Below are 14,868 nucleotides of genomic sequence, written 5' to 3'. Positions count from 1 at the left end.
AGACCTCAGTAAATACAATAGTATTTTGCAGTAATGGTCCAAATCACTTCAGAAGCCTCATGGTTAGCTGTAATGTTTTTATGTGGCCATTACTTTAGAATACTGTAGTATAACAAATCTCTAATTTTTGATGAGCTGCAGCATGGGTTAGTGGATAGGGCACTGGGCTGGAACTCAGGAGACCCATATTCTAGCATCTGCCTGCTGGGTAGCCTTGAGTGACTCACTTGACCTCTCTGTGACTTCCAGTCCTACCCGTCTGTCTATTTACATTGTAAGCTCCTTGGAGCAGCATCTGTGTCACAGCTCCATGTTTGTACAGTGCCAAGTGAGTTGGGTCCCCTAGGTGCTACCACATATAAGCGGTAACTGAGCATAGGCCTAGGAGCCAGAAACTTCTTTGGAGGTCTGATTATGCCTTTTTGTGATCTGAAGCCTGTTTTTCTGAGAGTGAGGTGGGGTCATGCCAGAAAAAATAGTGTTTGATCATGTAATTAGACTCTCATAATGCATGTGCACAAGGGTACAGAATTAAGGTTGCATGAGTAAACTTAATTCTGGTATTGTCTAACTAGTGCTTAACTTTGCAACCTTAGTATTCTACTATTGTAGCTATTTTCATATGTAACTTCCTGTTTAAAAAGAATAAAATTCTATTATGTGAGGTGTTACCATTGCTCGTTGGTCATCTCCACAGTTTGAATATCAGACTTCTGTTCCTTTAATGGAAGAACATCAACAGCCAGCAGCAATAGGCTGTTATCCCAGTCAGGCACAAAAAGTTCCACATAACACTCTGAAACAGTAAAATACATATGCATGAGTGGCCCCACTTTACAGACAGCCTAGCCAAGCAGACAGCTTTTGCAGGCTTTTTTTAAGAGACTGTGTGGCTGAGAACTGGGTTTAATTAACATATTCAAACCCAAAGTTTTATTCCAGCTCTTCCAGAAGTGACCTTATTCAACCTCTGTTGTGGCATCTGTAAAATGCTGAGTTTTGTGTCTCTGGTAGAGAAGGGGTATGACACCTTTCTCAAAAAGGGTTGTGAAATGTATATTTTAACATCACTCATATACAAATTAGACTTAAACTCAGAGTCTACAGGACCCTAGGCCACAGGGTATTTTTGGTGTGACTTGTGTAGCTGCTTCTGCTGCAGGAGAATCAGTGGAACCAGGAACTATACTCAGTGCAGGTGCAATATTCAGAGATTTTTAAGAGCAAGTGTCTAAGTTCTACTGCACAGTGCAAATGGTGACTTCTGTGGCTTATGAATTGGTCAAACCGGGATGTATTTTCATAGAGATGACAGAACATTTCCGGGATTGTCAACACAATAGAATTGTTTTTTTTTAAATAAAAATCAGTTGGAAATCAAAGCATCACAAGCTTTTACAAACACGTTTTTGGGATATCTTCTATTTTTGTTTTTCAATCTCATCCACCCACTCCCAAAGTGTAAGGAAAATGCAACCTAAACACATACAAAATGTGCATACAAATGCAGGTCCCTCCTCCCCCACCAATGCCCAGAGCCCTCCACACTCCCCACTGGCAACACCCTGCTCCTCCAAGAGGCTCCTGTAGCCTCCTGCTCCCTCAGTCTCCTGCCAGGCTCCAGTAGTTACCTCATGTGTCCAGCTAGGAGAGGAGGAAGAGGCTTCCCATAGGCTTAACTTCTTCTTTCTGCACTACTCTGTGTATGCATTGCGGTGTGGGGGTGGGGTGTGCGTGTCCACTGCACTATTACTGTGCTGTGAGCTGAGGCCAGCTGTGCTCTGCTGCACCTGCTCCAAAATCTGTGCCCCAGTACTGCAGGCAGTTACTATGGCCTGCAGAGCAAGTGGCACAGTTGCCTGTGTCCGAAGCGGGAAACTACAGGGAACTCACAACATTACTGAGCTGCCTGTATTTTCTTGGAGACCCCACCTCAAAATTGACCAGAAATTGTGATGCCACTCACAATATTGTCATGAATGTGATGTTTAGTATCTGTTCTCCTTGCATGAATGTGGAAAATGAGTTTCTTTATAATGCTACATGCACCTGACATCCTGCTCTTAGCTGCCATCCACAACAATCAGTTCTTATTGGCCACCAGGCCCTGCTATATTATAGGCAGTTACCCTCTGAGTTCTTCACCCACCCCAAGCAGCTTGCATAGCGCTCACAGGGGCTCTGTGCAAGTGGGTGTTGGCAACACTGTTGTTCCTGACCCCAGGACTTATCTGTCTTCCAAATTACAAGGTTTTACTGCAAACTACTGGGATGCTAAAGCTCTTAATTTTTTTTTAAGTCATAAAAATGGGATAACAGAGACCACACTATTTTCTCTTGTTTTTATAAAGGGCTAAACCCTTGGTCCTGAAACTTTAAAGTCAGCTGGGAGAAGAAAACAAGCGTGGAAAATTTCAGCTCGAACACTTGAAGTAGGTAAAGGGAAAGGAGTGGAAATGGGGGGCTATAATGGGAAGTGCTAGTCAACTTTAAGAAAGGTTGATTCGCAGCCCCCCCCCATAACTTTAGATTGCATGTGTGGAAAATGAGGCTCTTGAGCTATAGCTGTCCAAGGAACCCCAGTGATTGAGATTATCTCCCTCTGCCCCTCCTTTGCCTAGAACTAGGAAAGGTGATCAGAGTCAGATAATCCACCTGGGTCCATTTTCCTGATCTAGAGAAACTTTATGTTTCCCTCTGAACATTCACAACCAGTCTTCACTACCAATGCATTTCAGAGGCTTTAGGATTGCATCTCTCAATAAGCAGATGACTACTCCTTTTGTCAAAGGAGCTGTTAAAATGGATGAGCAGGTAAGAGTATTATTTCTTTATGCTTAAATCTCTGAGTCACCAGTCACTGCAGCTCCAATCATTAGAAATTTAAGCAAATGAAAAGCCACATCTCATACGTGACACATAATTAAGAGAGAAATTGATTTAGTTCTGCCAATTAAAAAGGCAGGCCTACAATTGCACAGGGGGTCAGTGGAGAGGCACTGTGGCTCTTTCATGTAATTAGCTTTCATACAGCTGCAATGAGTAACAACTCTAGCATGTGCTTTATATTAGCATCTACAATGCAGGCTTTATATGTGAACAGTCTCCCCTACCTTTCCTTTGTACTCGTGGCTCCTAGGCCTAGATATGCTAGTTCTGCTACTGGTATGTCAGGCTCCTGTGACTTACCTTCCTTATTGAGGCTCTGTCGTATCACTGTTACTCACTTACCATTCAATTGTTCACACTCATATAACCTGTGATGGAAGAAGGGCTGCTCTAAAGACTTGCAATCAGAGTTCAGCTTTATTACAGGTTAGACCAGTCATGACTGATTGACCAGTGGTGGGCCCTGACAAGCTCATCCAAGAGCTTAGTTTGGAAAAAGCTGGGAACTGCTGTTGTTTTCTCTCCTGTTTTTCCCAAGACATTTTTTCCTGCCTCACAAGAATGGCTACATTCTAGTATTATCAAACATACATCCTGTGGATGGAGATGGGCAGTTATTCTATAAATTAATAACTTCAGGTGACACCTGAAACATCTTCAGATTAACTCTTTGGCAATCGTTTATGTTGTTTTTACCTATTAAAATGGGGGTGTTCCTTCTGCATAGATCTTCCCTGGCCCCTGTGGGAGAGGGCTAATCATCTGTTTCAAGGCATCCATCTTCTTATTCTGGTTTGGACGCCATGGAAAGTTTGCAGGATTGGAGCGAGAAGCAGACTTAAGGTGTGAATGAGAAGATCCATGTTTTTTTCCTTGCTAAATCCTAATTAATTTTTTATTTTTTGGTGGCTTTTAAACTATTGCTTCTGAGAATATAGTCTGTTGTTTAAGAATTGCTTCCCTCCACAGTGGCTGGTCAGTTCTTGTTAGGAACCATTTTAGTTTGCATTTTTACAGTGTCCGTAGACAAGACCTTTGAAGTAAAAGTTTAATTTTGAATGCTGACATTTACTTGGGGAAAAAACTGACAGTCTCCCCTAATTAAGTTGTATGCACTTTTGGGTCTTAGAATCCTAGAGGGTCATGACTGAATAGAATCATAGACTTTAAGGTCAGAAGCGACCATTATGATTATCTAGTCTGTGTTGTGTATTTGGTTGTGATAGTTTTTGTTCCCATGGCAACTGAGTTAGATTATTAGGGGGTAGCCTAGCCTACTTCGCCGGTTAGGTGAGCTCTGGGTGTGTAAATAAATGTTAGTTTTGTTAGCTGTCTGCTGTCTGGCCTCAAGTGATTTCTTCCTAAACCGGCTGCCCCCAAGGATATAACAGTCTGATCTCCTGCACAATGCAAGCCACAGAATCTCACTCACCCACTCCTGTATCAAACCTGTGTCTGAGCCACTGAAGTGCTCAAATCATGGTTTAAAGACCTCAAGGTGCAGAGAATCTTTCAGCAAGTGACACGTGCCCCATGCTGCAAAGGAAGGCAAACCCCACCCCCCCCAGGGCTTCTGCCAATCTGCCCTGGAGGAAAATTCCTTCCCAACTCCAAATATGGTGATCAGCTAAACCCTGAGCATGTGGGCAAGACTCACCAGCCAAACACACAGGAAAGAATTCTCTGTAGTAACTCAGATCCCACCCCATCTAGTATCCAATCACAAGCCACTGGACATATTTGCTGCTAGTAGTCAAAGGCGAATTAATTGCCAAAATTAGGCTATTCCATTATACCATCCCCTCCATAAACTTATCAAACATAGTCTTGAAGCCAGATATGTCTCTTGCCCCCACTACTCTCCTTGGAAGGCGGTTCCAGAACATCACTCCTCTGATGGTTAGAAACCTTTGTCTAATTTCAAGTCTAAACTTCCTGATAACAAATGGATATAAACTGGCTCTTGTGTCCACATTGGTACTGAGCTTAAATAATTCCTCTCCCTCCCTGGTGTTTATTCCTCTGATATATTTATAGAGAGCAATCATATCTCCCCTTAGCCTTCTTTTGGCTAAACAAGCAAAGTTCTTTGAGTCTCCTTTCATATGACAGGTTTTCCATTCCTCGGATCATCCTAGTAGGCCTTCTCTGAACCTGTTCCAGTTTGAATTCATCCTTCTTAAACATGGGAGACCAGAACTGCACACAAGTATCCAGATGAGGTCTCACCAGTGCCTTGTATAAAGGTACTAAACACCTCCTTATCTCTACTGGAAAAACATACCTCGCCTGATGCATCCCAAGAACCGCATTAGCTTTTTTCACAGCCATATCACATTGGCGCTCATAGTCATCCTGTGATCTACAACCAATACTCTGAGGTCCTTCTCCTCCTCTGTTACTTCCAACTGATGCCTCCAGCTTATAACAAAGTTCTTGTTTATTAATCCCTAAATGCATGACCTTGCACTTTTCACTATTAAAATTTCATCCTATTACTATTACTCAGTTTACAAGGTCATCCAGATCTTCCTGTATGATATCCTGTCCTTCTCTGTATTGGCAATACCTCCCAGCTTTGTGTCATCCACAAACTTATTAGCACATTCCACTTTTTGTGCCAAGGTCAGTAATAAAAAGATTAAATAAGATTGGTCCCAAACTCTGATCCCTGAGGAACTCCACTAGTAAACCTCCTCCAGCCTGACAATTCACCTGCTTTCAGTATGACCCGTTGTAGTCTCCCCTTTAACCACGTTCTTTTCCCACCTTTCAATTTTCATATTGATCCCCATCTTTTCCAATTTAGCTAATAATTCCCCATGTGGAACCATATCAAATGCCTTACTGAAATCAAGGTAAATTAGATCCACTGCATTTCCTTTGTCTAAAATTCTGTTACATTTCTCAGAAGAAGGAGATCAGGTTGGTTTGCACGATCTACCTTTTGTAAAACCATGTTGTATTTTGTCCCAATTACCATTGACCTCAATGTCCTTGACTACTTTTTCCTTAAATTTTTTTCCCTGACGACCTTGCACTTACTAACAGGCTGTCAAAACTGGACAGGCCTGTAGTTGCCTGGATCACGTCTTGTTTCCCGTACTTTTTTAAAGGTAGGAACTGTGTTCAGCAATTTCTCCAGTCATTATGGTACCAATACCTGAGTTTACAGATTCATTAAATAATTCTTGCAATGGGCTTCAATTTCATGTTTCCAGTTCCTTTAAATGATTCGTGAATCTCAGATTATCTCTGGGCCAAACCATCTAAAATGGCTCCCCTAAGTTGTTCGAGTTAAGCTTCTAGTTCTACCTTGGATGTGGTAAGATCTGCCTCCATATCATCAGCTCCTATTTGTCATTCTAGGAAAATCCCTAAGATCCCCATTAAGCCTCATTACAAGACTGAAAGGTACACGTATTTGTTTAGGATCCTGGGCGCAGTCCTAGAATATCCTGAGAATCCTTAACACTCCACTCCATCTCAAGTGTTTTAGTGGACACAATTCTTCTTCTTCTTTTTCTTTGTATTCTACTTATTGTGTGGCTATAAAACCTTTTACTAAAGGTTTAATAAATTGATGTCCCATACCTGCAGGGAAAACTCTACCGATGGCTTTTGGCCCTGGTCTCTATGAAGCAACAGTTCCGTACCTCGAGTAACCATGTCAGAGGAGGCTCTAGTTAGCTTTCATTCCCCCATGTTGATTTCTTTCCCAGCACAGGACTCTGTCTTATCTCCACATTCCATCGTCTTTCTTATTTCCTTTACAAGTCTAGCCTCTTCATTGATATAAGAATGCTACTCCATCACCTTTTGCCTTTAATTTCTGTCTGTCCTAAACAGCAACATACCCCTTCCAATTACCTGTAGTTTCAGTCATGACTACCTAGTTCTACCATGTTTCTGTTCTTCTCTATTAATATCCCGTTCTCACTTCTTCCTGCACCAAGTACTCTAGTGTTCTCCATTCTTGGTTACGCTAGGCTCCTCACATTGGGGTGTACATAACATCTTATGCTTCCAATTTGGCTGTCACTCACATTCTTATACACTCGATTAGGGCCCAGACATTCTACAACCACCAGTTATCAACCTTTATTAGGAATTGTAATCTACAACTACCCTTCCTTCTGTATGCTCCAGTTCTCCTACCCATGACAGTATCCCTTTTCTCTGCTTCGATTTCTTTCCTCTCAATGTTAAAATCTGGCTTTGGAGAATTACCTGGAACATCTCCCAGACCATCTTCCCCCAGTTCCTAGTTTTAAAGATTTCTCTTAATTCAGTTGTGCCAGCCTTCCATCCTCTAGAGTCTATTTCCCTCCCTAACCTCAGGTGAAGTCCATTCCCGAGAAGAACACGCTCCTCTGTCTATGAATTGCCTCCCATGTGGCGCATACCATCCCAAAGTCCTCCTTGATAGCACCAACACTGCCTGAGCCAATCTGTTGGATCGCCATAACTTGTCAAAAAAATCATGTCACACCTTTGTTGCCATTCTCTAGGAACACGGACAGAATCCCACTGAACGATAACCTGAAGCCCTCTGATTTCCCTTAAGTTGTCCTTCCCCCAGCCTGGCCATAGTCCCCCTTGGATACATTCCAGTGAGAATCTAGCCGCACTATCATTTGTCCCACATGAGGTCAGGTGTTTGGTTCCCTATGTAACCCCTTTACAGTAAAAGGAGATTAACCCTTACCTTACCTATCTATTTATGACAGGTCCACATCCTGTATTTTAGCACCCGGCAGACAGCACACCTTTCTGTTCTCCGGATCAGCTCTACTTACAGGCTTGTCTATCCTTCTCAGTAAGGAGTCCCCAGTCACATAGACCTGCCTTTTCCTGATGACGGTGCGATTCTCTGGTCTATCCCCTGTTCCCTCTGGCTGAAAGTCCTCTCGATTTCTATTGTCCCTTGCAATCCTCTGCAGCCCGTATCCTCTTGAGGCTCATGTTTGGTGTCATCTCCATTGACTCTTCCCCTCTCCTTATAGGGCTAGCTGCTCTTCTATTTTTCCTTGCCCTCTCACCTTCAGCGACCACCTGCTGTGCATTCTTCATTTTCCAACTCCACAAACCTGTTCAGCTCTATTGCTCCTTCACTGGCCTGTCTTTTCCTCTGCCTGGTTCACTTAGTCACACGCTTCCACCGTCCACTTTCCTCACCCAGCAGTCTCCCTTCAGAGGGCCGGTTCCAGGCACCAGCACGCCAAGCACATGCCTGGGGCAGCAAGCCGGAGGGGGGGGCACTCTGCCGGTCACTGTGAGGGCGGCAGGCAGGTTGCCTTCAGTGGCATGTCTGCGGAGGGTCCACTGGTCCCACGGCTTCGGCGGACCTCCCGCAGGTGTGCTGCTGAATCTGCGGGACCGGGGACTGAAGGCAGCTGGCAAAATACCTAGAGCTGCGCCTGCCCCTCAGAGTTCTTTGGTTCTGCTTCCATCTGCAAGTCTGAACTTTTCCCTTCAGCCTCATCATGACTTTGCTCCATCATCCGTCCGAACTCCCTTCTAAACTCGACTAGAGTTTCCACTTGCATCTCCAACCCTTGGATCTTTTCTTCCATCAGCTCTATCAGGCGGCACTTCATGCAGTCAAAACTCTTTTCAGGTACCCCTCCAGGATCATGTACAGGCTGCAGCTTCCATGGTTAAGTCTATGGTTTGTAATAGTGTTGCTGTGAGCGCTTCTTCAGTTGGTTACAGTATCATACAGTAAGTGTGAATGTAGTAAAGCTGCACATCACAAACAATGTCAATTGATTGCAATAATTATAGGTGGAGCTGAATGTATTTTCTATCCTTTAATCAGATAGAATGATTGATTATTCTTTCAGAATCCAGCTTAATCCTTTGTCTCACCTCTGTCAGGTATTTGCGTGAAGCAATACTCTACAATGGGTAGATATTACTGAATGCTGCAGAAGAGTGTTGATATTTTTGAAATTCCCTATTTTAAATCAAAGCAATAAGCAAATGTTGTAAGAGAACATTTGCAGGTGAGCTACATGTATGGTTGGACCTTATAGCAACAAGAGAGGTTTGATAATTAATATGCAAAAGTGTTCTGTAATTACTCAGGACATAACCACCGTATCAGGCCACTGACAGATTGTGACTCTGACTTGCATGAAGGATGGATACAACTATAATGCTTTTTAAAATATATAAAATCTATATGATTTATTTTGCCCAGAGCTCAAAAAAGGCTTACAAAAAATGAACAGGGCAACCCTCTCCTGAATCCTAATAGCTTTCTGATGAGGTAAACAATGACTCTTAATTACAGCAGAATCATCTTAATTAAAATTTTTAGCTTCTAATTATCTCAGTTGTCTGCTTCACTGGATTTTAATGAAAAAGATTGATTAGGTATAAAACCAGTAGCATAATTAAACATTCAGGTTCTACACTGGTTACGGAGGTGAAAGTAATGTGATTAACTTCAAAAGTGCATTTTTCAACAAATGATGTTAGACAAGGAAGGCCACTCTTGCTTGTGCCTCTTTTCCCTTCCCTAGTGTGTAAAGCAAATATGTGGGGACAGCTTCTTCAGGCAATAGTTATGACAAGTGACAGATTATCATGGCATGCTTTAACTAAAACAATTGGGTTCTGTCACCACTTCTATTATGAACATCCTATTTCAGGGAGTTTAGTAAGTAGACTGGGACTTATTTCACAAGATTGCAGGCCTAAGAGTAATTTTTGATGCTTATGAAAGGCTTAAATAAGTTGTTCAGCTGTTCTATCATTATATAAATGTAAATCAACTCTTGTAGGGTGATTGGTGAAGGATGCCTCTTAGTGGTTCATATTATTTTAAAAGGGTACTGGCAAGGTAACCTAAATTGTGAGCTCAATTCTGCTAATTCTATTTTTTGAAATGGTTAAACAGAATTCCTTCTGAAAGTGAAAGCTGTTACAGACCATTCAAGTTCCAAACGTAGCTGGGAGTTGAGGGAGAATTGTAAGTTTTTGCAGGCCTCTCTTTGTTAAGGATCAGTCTTCATGAAAAGTCAAATGATGATGAGATATTTTACACTTAACAATTTGACAAGTCTCTTGCCAGATACAGGAATATTGAAAATACAGTAGAATTTCCAATATGGTCCCTATGTTCAGAACTCCAAATAAACCACTTCTTGTGTTTGGTTAAATATTTGGTTCTCATTACCGTGGTGTAAATCTGGAATATGACAACCCCCTTGAAGTCAAAGCTGCTTCTCTTACAATTTTACGAGTGTCCTTGGGAGCAGAATTTGGACCAGATGATTAATTCTCCTACTCTTTTAACTAGATCAGCCCCTGTTAATTATTGTTCAACTCAACTCTAACAGACTTATTTAATCATTACTTACTATTAGTTATCATTAGTTACTATTAAGACTGACTCTGTCATGAAGGTCACGGATTCCGTGACTTCTTCTGGGGCAGGGCTGGAGCAACTTTCAGCCCCAGGGCTGCCGGAGCAGCAGTTGGGGTTAGGTCAGCCAGCCCCGGGGCTGGATCAGCGGTGCTCAGCCCCTGCCACAGGAGCAGCTACAAGCCCCAGCAGTGCTCAGTTTGTTCCCCCACCTCGAGGGTATTTTTAGAAAAATTCAGGGACAGGACTTGGGCTTTTGTGAATTTTTGTTTATTGTGACCAGTCTGTGACTTTTACTAAAAGTACCTGTGACAAAAGCTTAGCCTTAGTTACTAGTCATTGCCCTGACCATCAGAGCAAATGTGTAAGGAGCATGGTGAAGGCACTCACACCTTTAAAGAATTAATTCCTTGCATTTAACTGTCTGTAATGACCAGTAATCCTACCGATACCCACACACCATCCCTTCACTTTCTCGACTGTAACTCGATAGACACACATCGGAGTACTAGAAATACCCCTCTGGCTTCCGCCCCATATGGCTCTTCAGGATCCCTTGATTGTGCAGCGCCAATGCAGCCGTGTGTGGCTGGGTGCCTGGATGGACCACACTTTTATAATGCCGTGCTCAGGGCAGACTGCAAGAAGTAAGGCAGACAATCCCTAAAGCCGGTGGTTTATTCTATAATTAGATTCACCAAGCCAGTGACAAGAGTTTCTGAAGTACCACACTGGTGCAGCAGAAGCCAAACACAGTCACTTTTAGGCATTCCAGACCTTGGCTCTAGGGGTTGCCAACTTTCTAATCACAGAAAACTCAATGCTCTTGCCTCGCTTCTACCCCACTCCTTCTCTGATGCCCCACCCCTGCTCACTCCACCCCCCTGCCCTCTGTTGCTCACTGTCTTCCCCCTCCTTACTCACTCACTCATTTTCACTGGGCTGGGGCAGGGGGTTGGGATGTAGGAGGGGGTGAGGGATCTAGGGTGGGGCAGGGGTGAGTGGTTTGGGGTACAGGAGGGGGTGCAGGTTTCAGGTGGCACTTACCTCAGGCGGTGCCTGGAAGTGGCCAGCATGTACCTCTAGCTTCTAGGTGGAGACAGCACGGGAGCTCTGCACACTTCCCCAGCCCACAGACACAGTCCATGAAGCTCTCACTGGCTGTGGTTCCCAGCCAATGGGGGCTGTGGAGTCGGCTCTTAGGATGCGGGTAGCGTGCAGAGCTCCTATGGTCCAATTTTTCCTATGCTCCGGCAGCTCTTTTTGTTGCTCTGCCAGCACCAATTCCCCCCACCCCCATCCTGATATTTCACGTCTCTCATCTGGTCAACCTAACTGACAGCCATAAGGGGCTAACAGCTGGAGCACCCCATCTATATTTTTGTCAATTTCACACTGCTATTGTGTTTGCTCTGCCTCTGGGGCACCTGGCATTGCCCACTGTCGGAAGACAGGATACTCAGCTAGATCGACCTTTGGTCTGACCCAGTACGGCCATTCTTATGTCCTTAAAATGTCCTCTGGTGCTTCTGCTCAGTCTGGCCTTAGTGGTTGGAGGGGGCTAGTGCCTCATTCTGTGCTCTCCCCTGGGTCCTGATATGTGTGGCCAAGAGGGTTTGGGGAGAGGACCAGCAAATCCAGCTTTTTCCCATGCTGGAGTTCTCCATGGAGTGCAACATACAGCTCTGTGTATAGAATAAGGGAGCATTTCCCTGGCTTTAGGAATTTGATAGATTAAGAATTGCATTTGTTTATGAAAAGGTTCTTACCTGAGACCACTGAAATTGCATTCTCCTTATAATTGATTTTTCTCTTGTAGTAAGAAGTGTGTATGTTTAAGAAAATAGTACATTGTAATCTAGCAGGGCAAGCTGAGGGAATGGTCACATAGGGAAAACTCTTTTATGGAAGGTTTGAGGTCAGTTACTCAAGTGGAGTTAAGGTTCTCTGTGAGAGAATCAATTCCACAAGCCATAAATAGCGCAATAAAATTTGATCTTGCAAGTCGTGTGTAATTGAGAGACAACTACTTTCGTCCCCTAGGTTAATCAGAATAATAATCTTCAAACAGTGCCTAATGAACTGAGTGTGCTGTCTCAGAATTGATTAGAAATAAGTGTGGCAAAATGCTATTACAAGATATTGTCACAAAAACCATTTCAATTCTCTTTTTCTGTCATCTTAGCTATATGACAAGTGTATCCAACTTATCCAGTTTTGGTGCTTGTCTACATTACCTGCTGGATCAATGGGCAGCAATCGATCTAATGGGGGTCGATTTATTGCGTCTAATCGAGACACAATAAATCGAGCGCTCTCCCATCGTCTCCACTACTCCACCAGGGGGAGAGGCGGAGTCACCGGGAGAGCATCAGCCATCAACTTACCACAGTGAAGACACCACGGTAAGTGTGGACCAGGCTTTGGAATGTTAATGGATATCTATCTTCTATGAAATGGGTGTGGATCACTGTGCTGGGTGGGGGATGAGATGAAAGAGCAGAGGGGAAGCATGTTTAGTGCACCACCCTTTCAGAGTGTTGTATGGACTCTCTGCCCCTCATGTGGCATCAACTCTCCTGTGTTAGTGTCTAGATAGAAAGGGGCACTTGATGCCTGGCTGTAAGGGACCAGGGCACAGGCAGTCTTGTCTAGTGGTCACAGCTGGGATCCACATGTCAGGGATGGTAGTTGGTATTTAATAAGCAAGAATTGAGGTCAAAATCAGTCTGGAGATCTGAGATCAGAGATTGACCCTGATTTCCACCTCGTACTGATTCAGCCTGGGATCAGAGATCAGGAGACTAAGTAAGGTCTGGAGTCACAGCACGTCTGAAGTCTGTGTGCTTGCCAAACAAGTTCCCGGGGCACCTCCAGGGTTGAACAGGGCAGTTGGCACTTGGGTCCCCGGGGTTTCACTTCCTGCGGCACCTACTCTCCAGTGTTCCCTGGCGGTGACTCTGCATGGATTCCTGGGAGCACTGTGGGAATGTCTGCAGACCTAGTTTCTAGTCTCTGCATCATTACACTGGCTGCTGCTACACAAGGGGGAGTGGGTGAAGGCTCCTTGCACTTTCTTTCTTGACCTGCAGCACTCAAGCCCATAATCTGAGCTATCCAGAGGTCTCTGGAATTGTGATGCAAAATGCAGTATATTAAAGTTACTGACGTGCCATAGCAGCAGAGAATCCTGTGGCACCTTATAGACTAACAGATGTTTTGGATCATGAGCTTTCGTGGGTGAATACCCACTTCATCAGATGAATGTAGTGGAAATTTCCAGGGGCAGCTATATATATGCTAGCAAGCAAGCTAGAGATAACGAGTTTAGTTCAATCAGGGAGGATGAGGCTCTGTTCTAGCAGTTGAGGTGTGAAAACCAAGGGAGGAGAAACTGGTTCTGTAGTTGACAAGCCATTCACAGTCTTTGTTCACCCTGAGGCTGATGGTGTCCAAATTTTGCAGATGAATTGAAAGCTGCAGCATGTTTCTCCTTTAAGTCTGGTCCTGAAAAAGTTTTTTGCTGCAGGATGGCCACCTTAAGGTCGCTAATGTGTGGCCAGGGAGTTGGAGTGCTCCCAACTACAGGTTTTTGTAATATTGCCATTCCTAATATCTGATTTGTTGTCCATTTATCCTTTTCCCGTAGAGACTGTCAGTTTGTCCGATGTACATGCAGAGGACACTTGCTGGCATATGATGGCGTATATTCCATTGGTGGACGTGCAGGTGAAATGAACCGGTGATGGTGTGGCTGATCTAGGTTAGGTCTTGATGGAGTCGCCCGGTGTAGATATGTGGCAGAGTCTGCATCGAGGTCTCTTGCCATGGATTGGTTCCTGAAGCAGAGCTACTAAATGTGCGTCCTGTTCAGTTGCTGGTGAGAATACGTTTCACGGTTGGCAGGTTGCTGTGGCAAGGATTGGCCTGCACAACCACAAGGCGTGAAAGTGTGGGATCATTGTCCAGGAATCGGGTTGTAGATCCCGATGATGCGTTTGGAGGGGTTTTAGCTGGGCTGTATGGCGATGGCCAGTGGGAAGTCCTGTTGGTTTCCTTTCTTGGGTTTTCCTTGCAGTAGAGGCTTCTGGGTACACGTCTGCGCTCTGTTGATCTGTTTCCTTATTTTCTTGTGCGGTATTGTAGTTTTGAGATGCTTGGTGGAGATTTGTAAGGTGTTGGTCTCTGTCTGAGGGGTTAGAAACAGATGCGCTTGTACCCTCAGTGCTTGGCTGTAGACAATGGATCGTGTGATGTGCCCGGGATGGAAGCTGGAGGCACTGAAAAGGTAGGCAAGCGGTTCCCCCCCCCCCCCCTCCCGGTTTAAAGGTTTTCGATATAGGGTGTGTTAAATGTGACCATTCACTTATTTTGCACCATGGTGTCTAGAAAGTGGACTCCTGTTAGATTGTCCCGGCCTGAGGCTGATGTGGGGTGGAACTGTTGAAATCGTGGTGACGTGCCATGTTACACGCAATAAAAAAAAAAAACCTTTTTTTTCCGTTCCCCTTCCAGCACCGTCGTACCAAGATTCAAAAGCGAGGTTTTTATGAAGGCCACCTAACAAATGGGAGAAGAGCTGGACACTTTACAATATTCATACA

The sequence above is a fragment of the Chelonoidis abingdonii genome, chromosome 3 (genome assembly GCF_003597395.2).
Source record: "Chelonoidis abingdonii isolate Lonesome George chromosome 3, CheloAbing_2.0, whole genome shotgun sequence".
NCBI lineage: Eukaryota > Metazoa > Chordata > Testudines > Testudinidae > Chelonoidis > Chelonoidis abingdonii.
Note: the sequence above shows the minus strand (reverse complement) of the source record.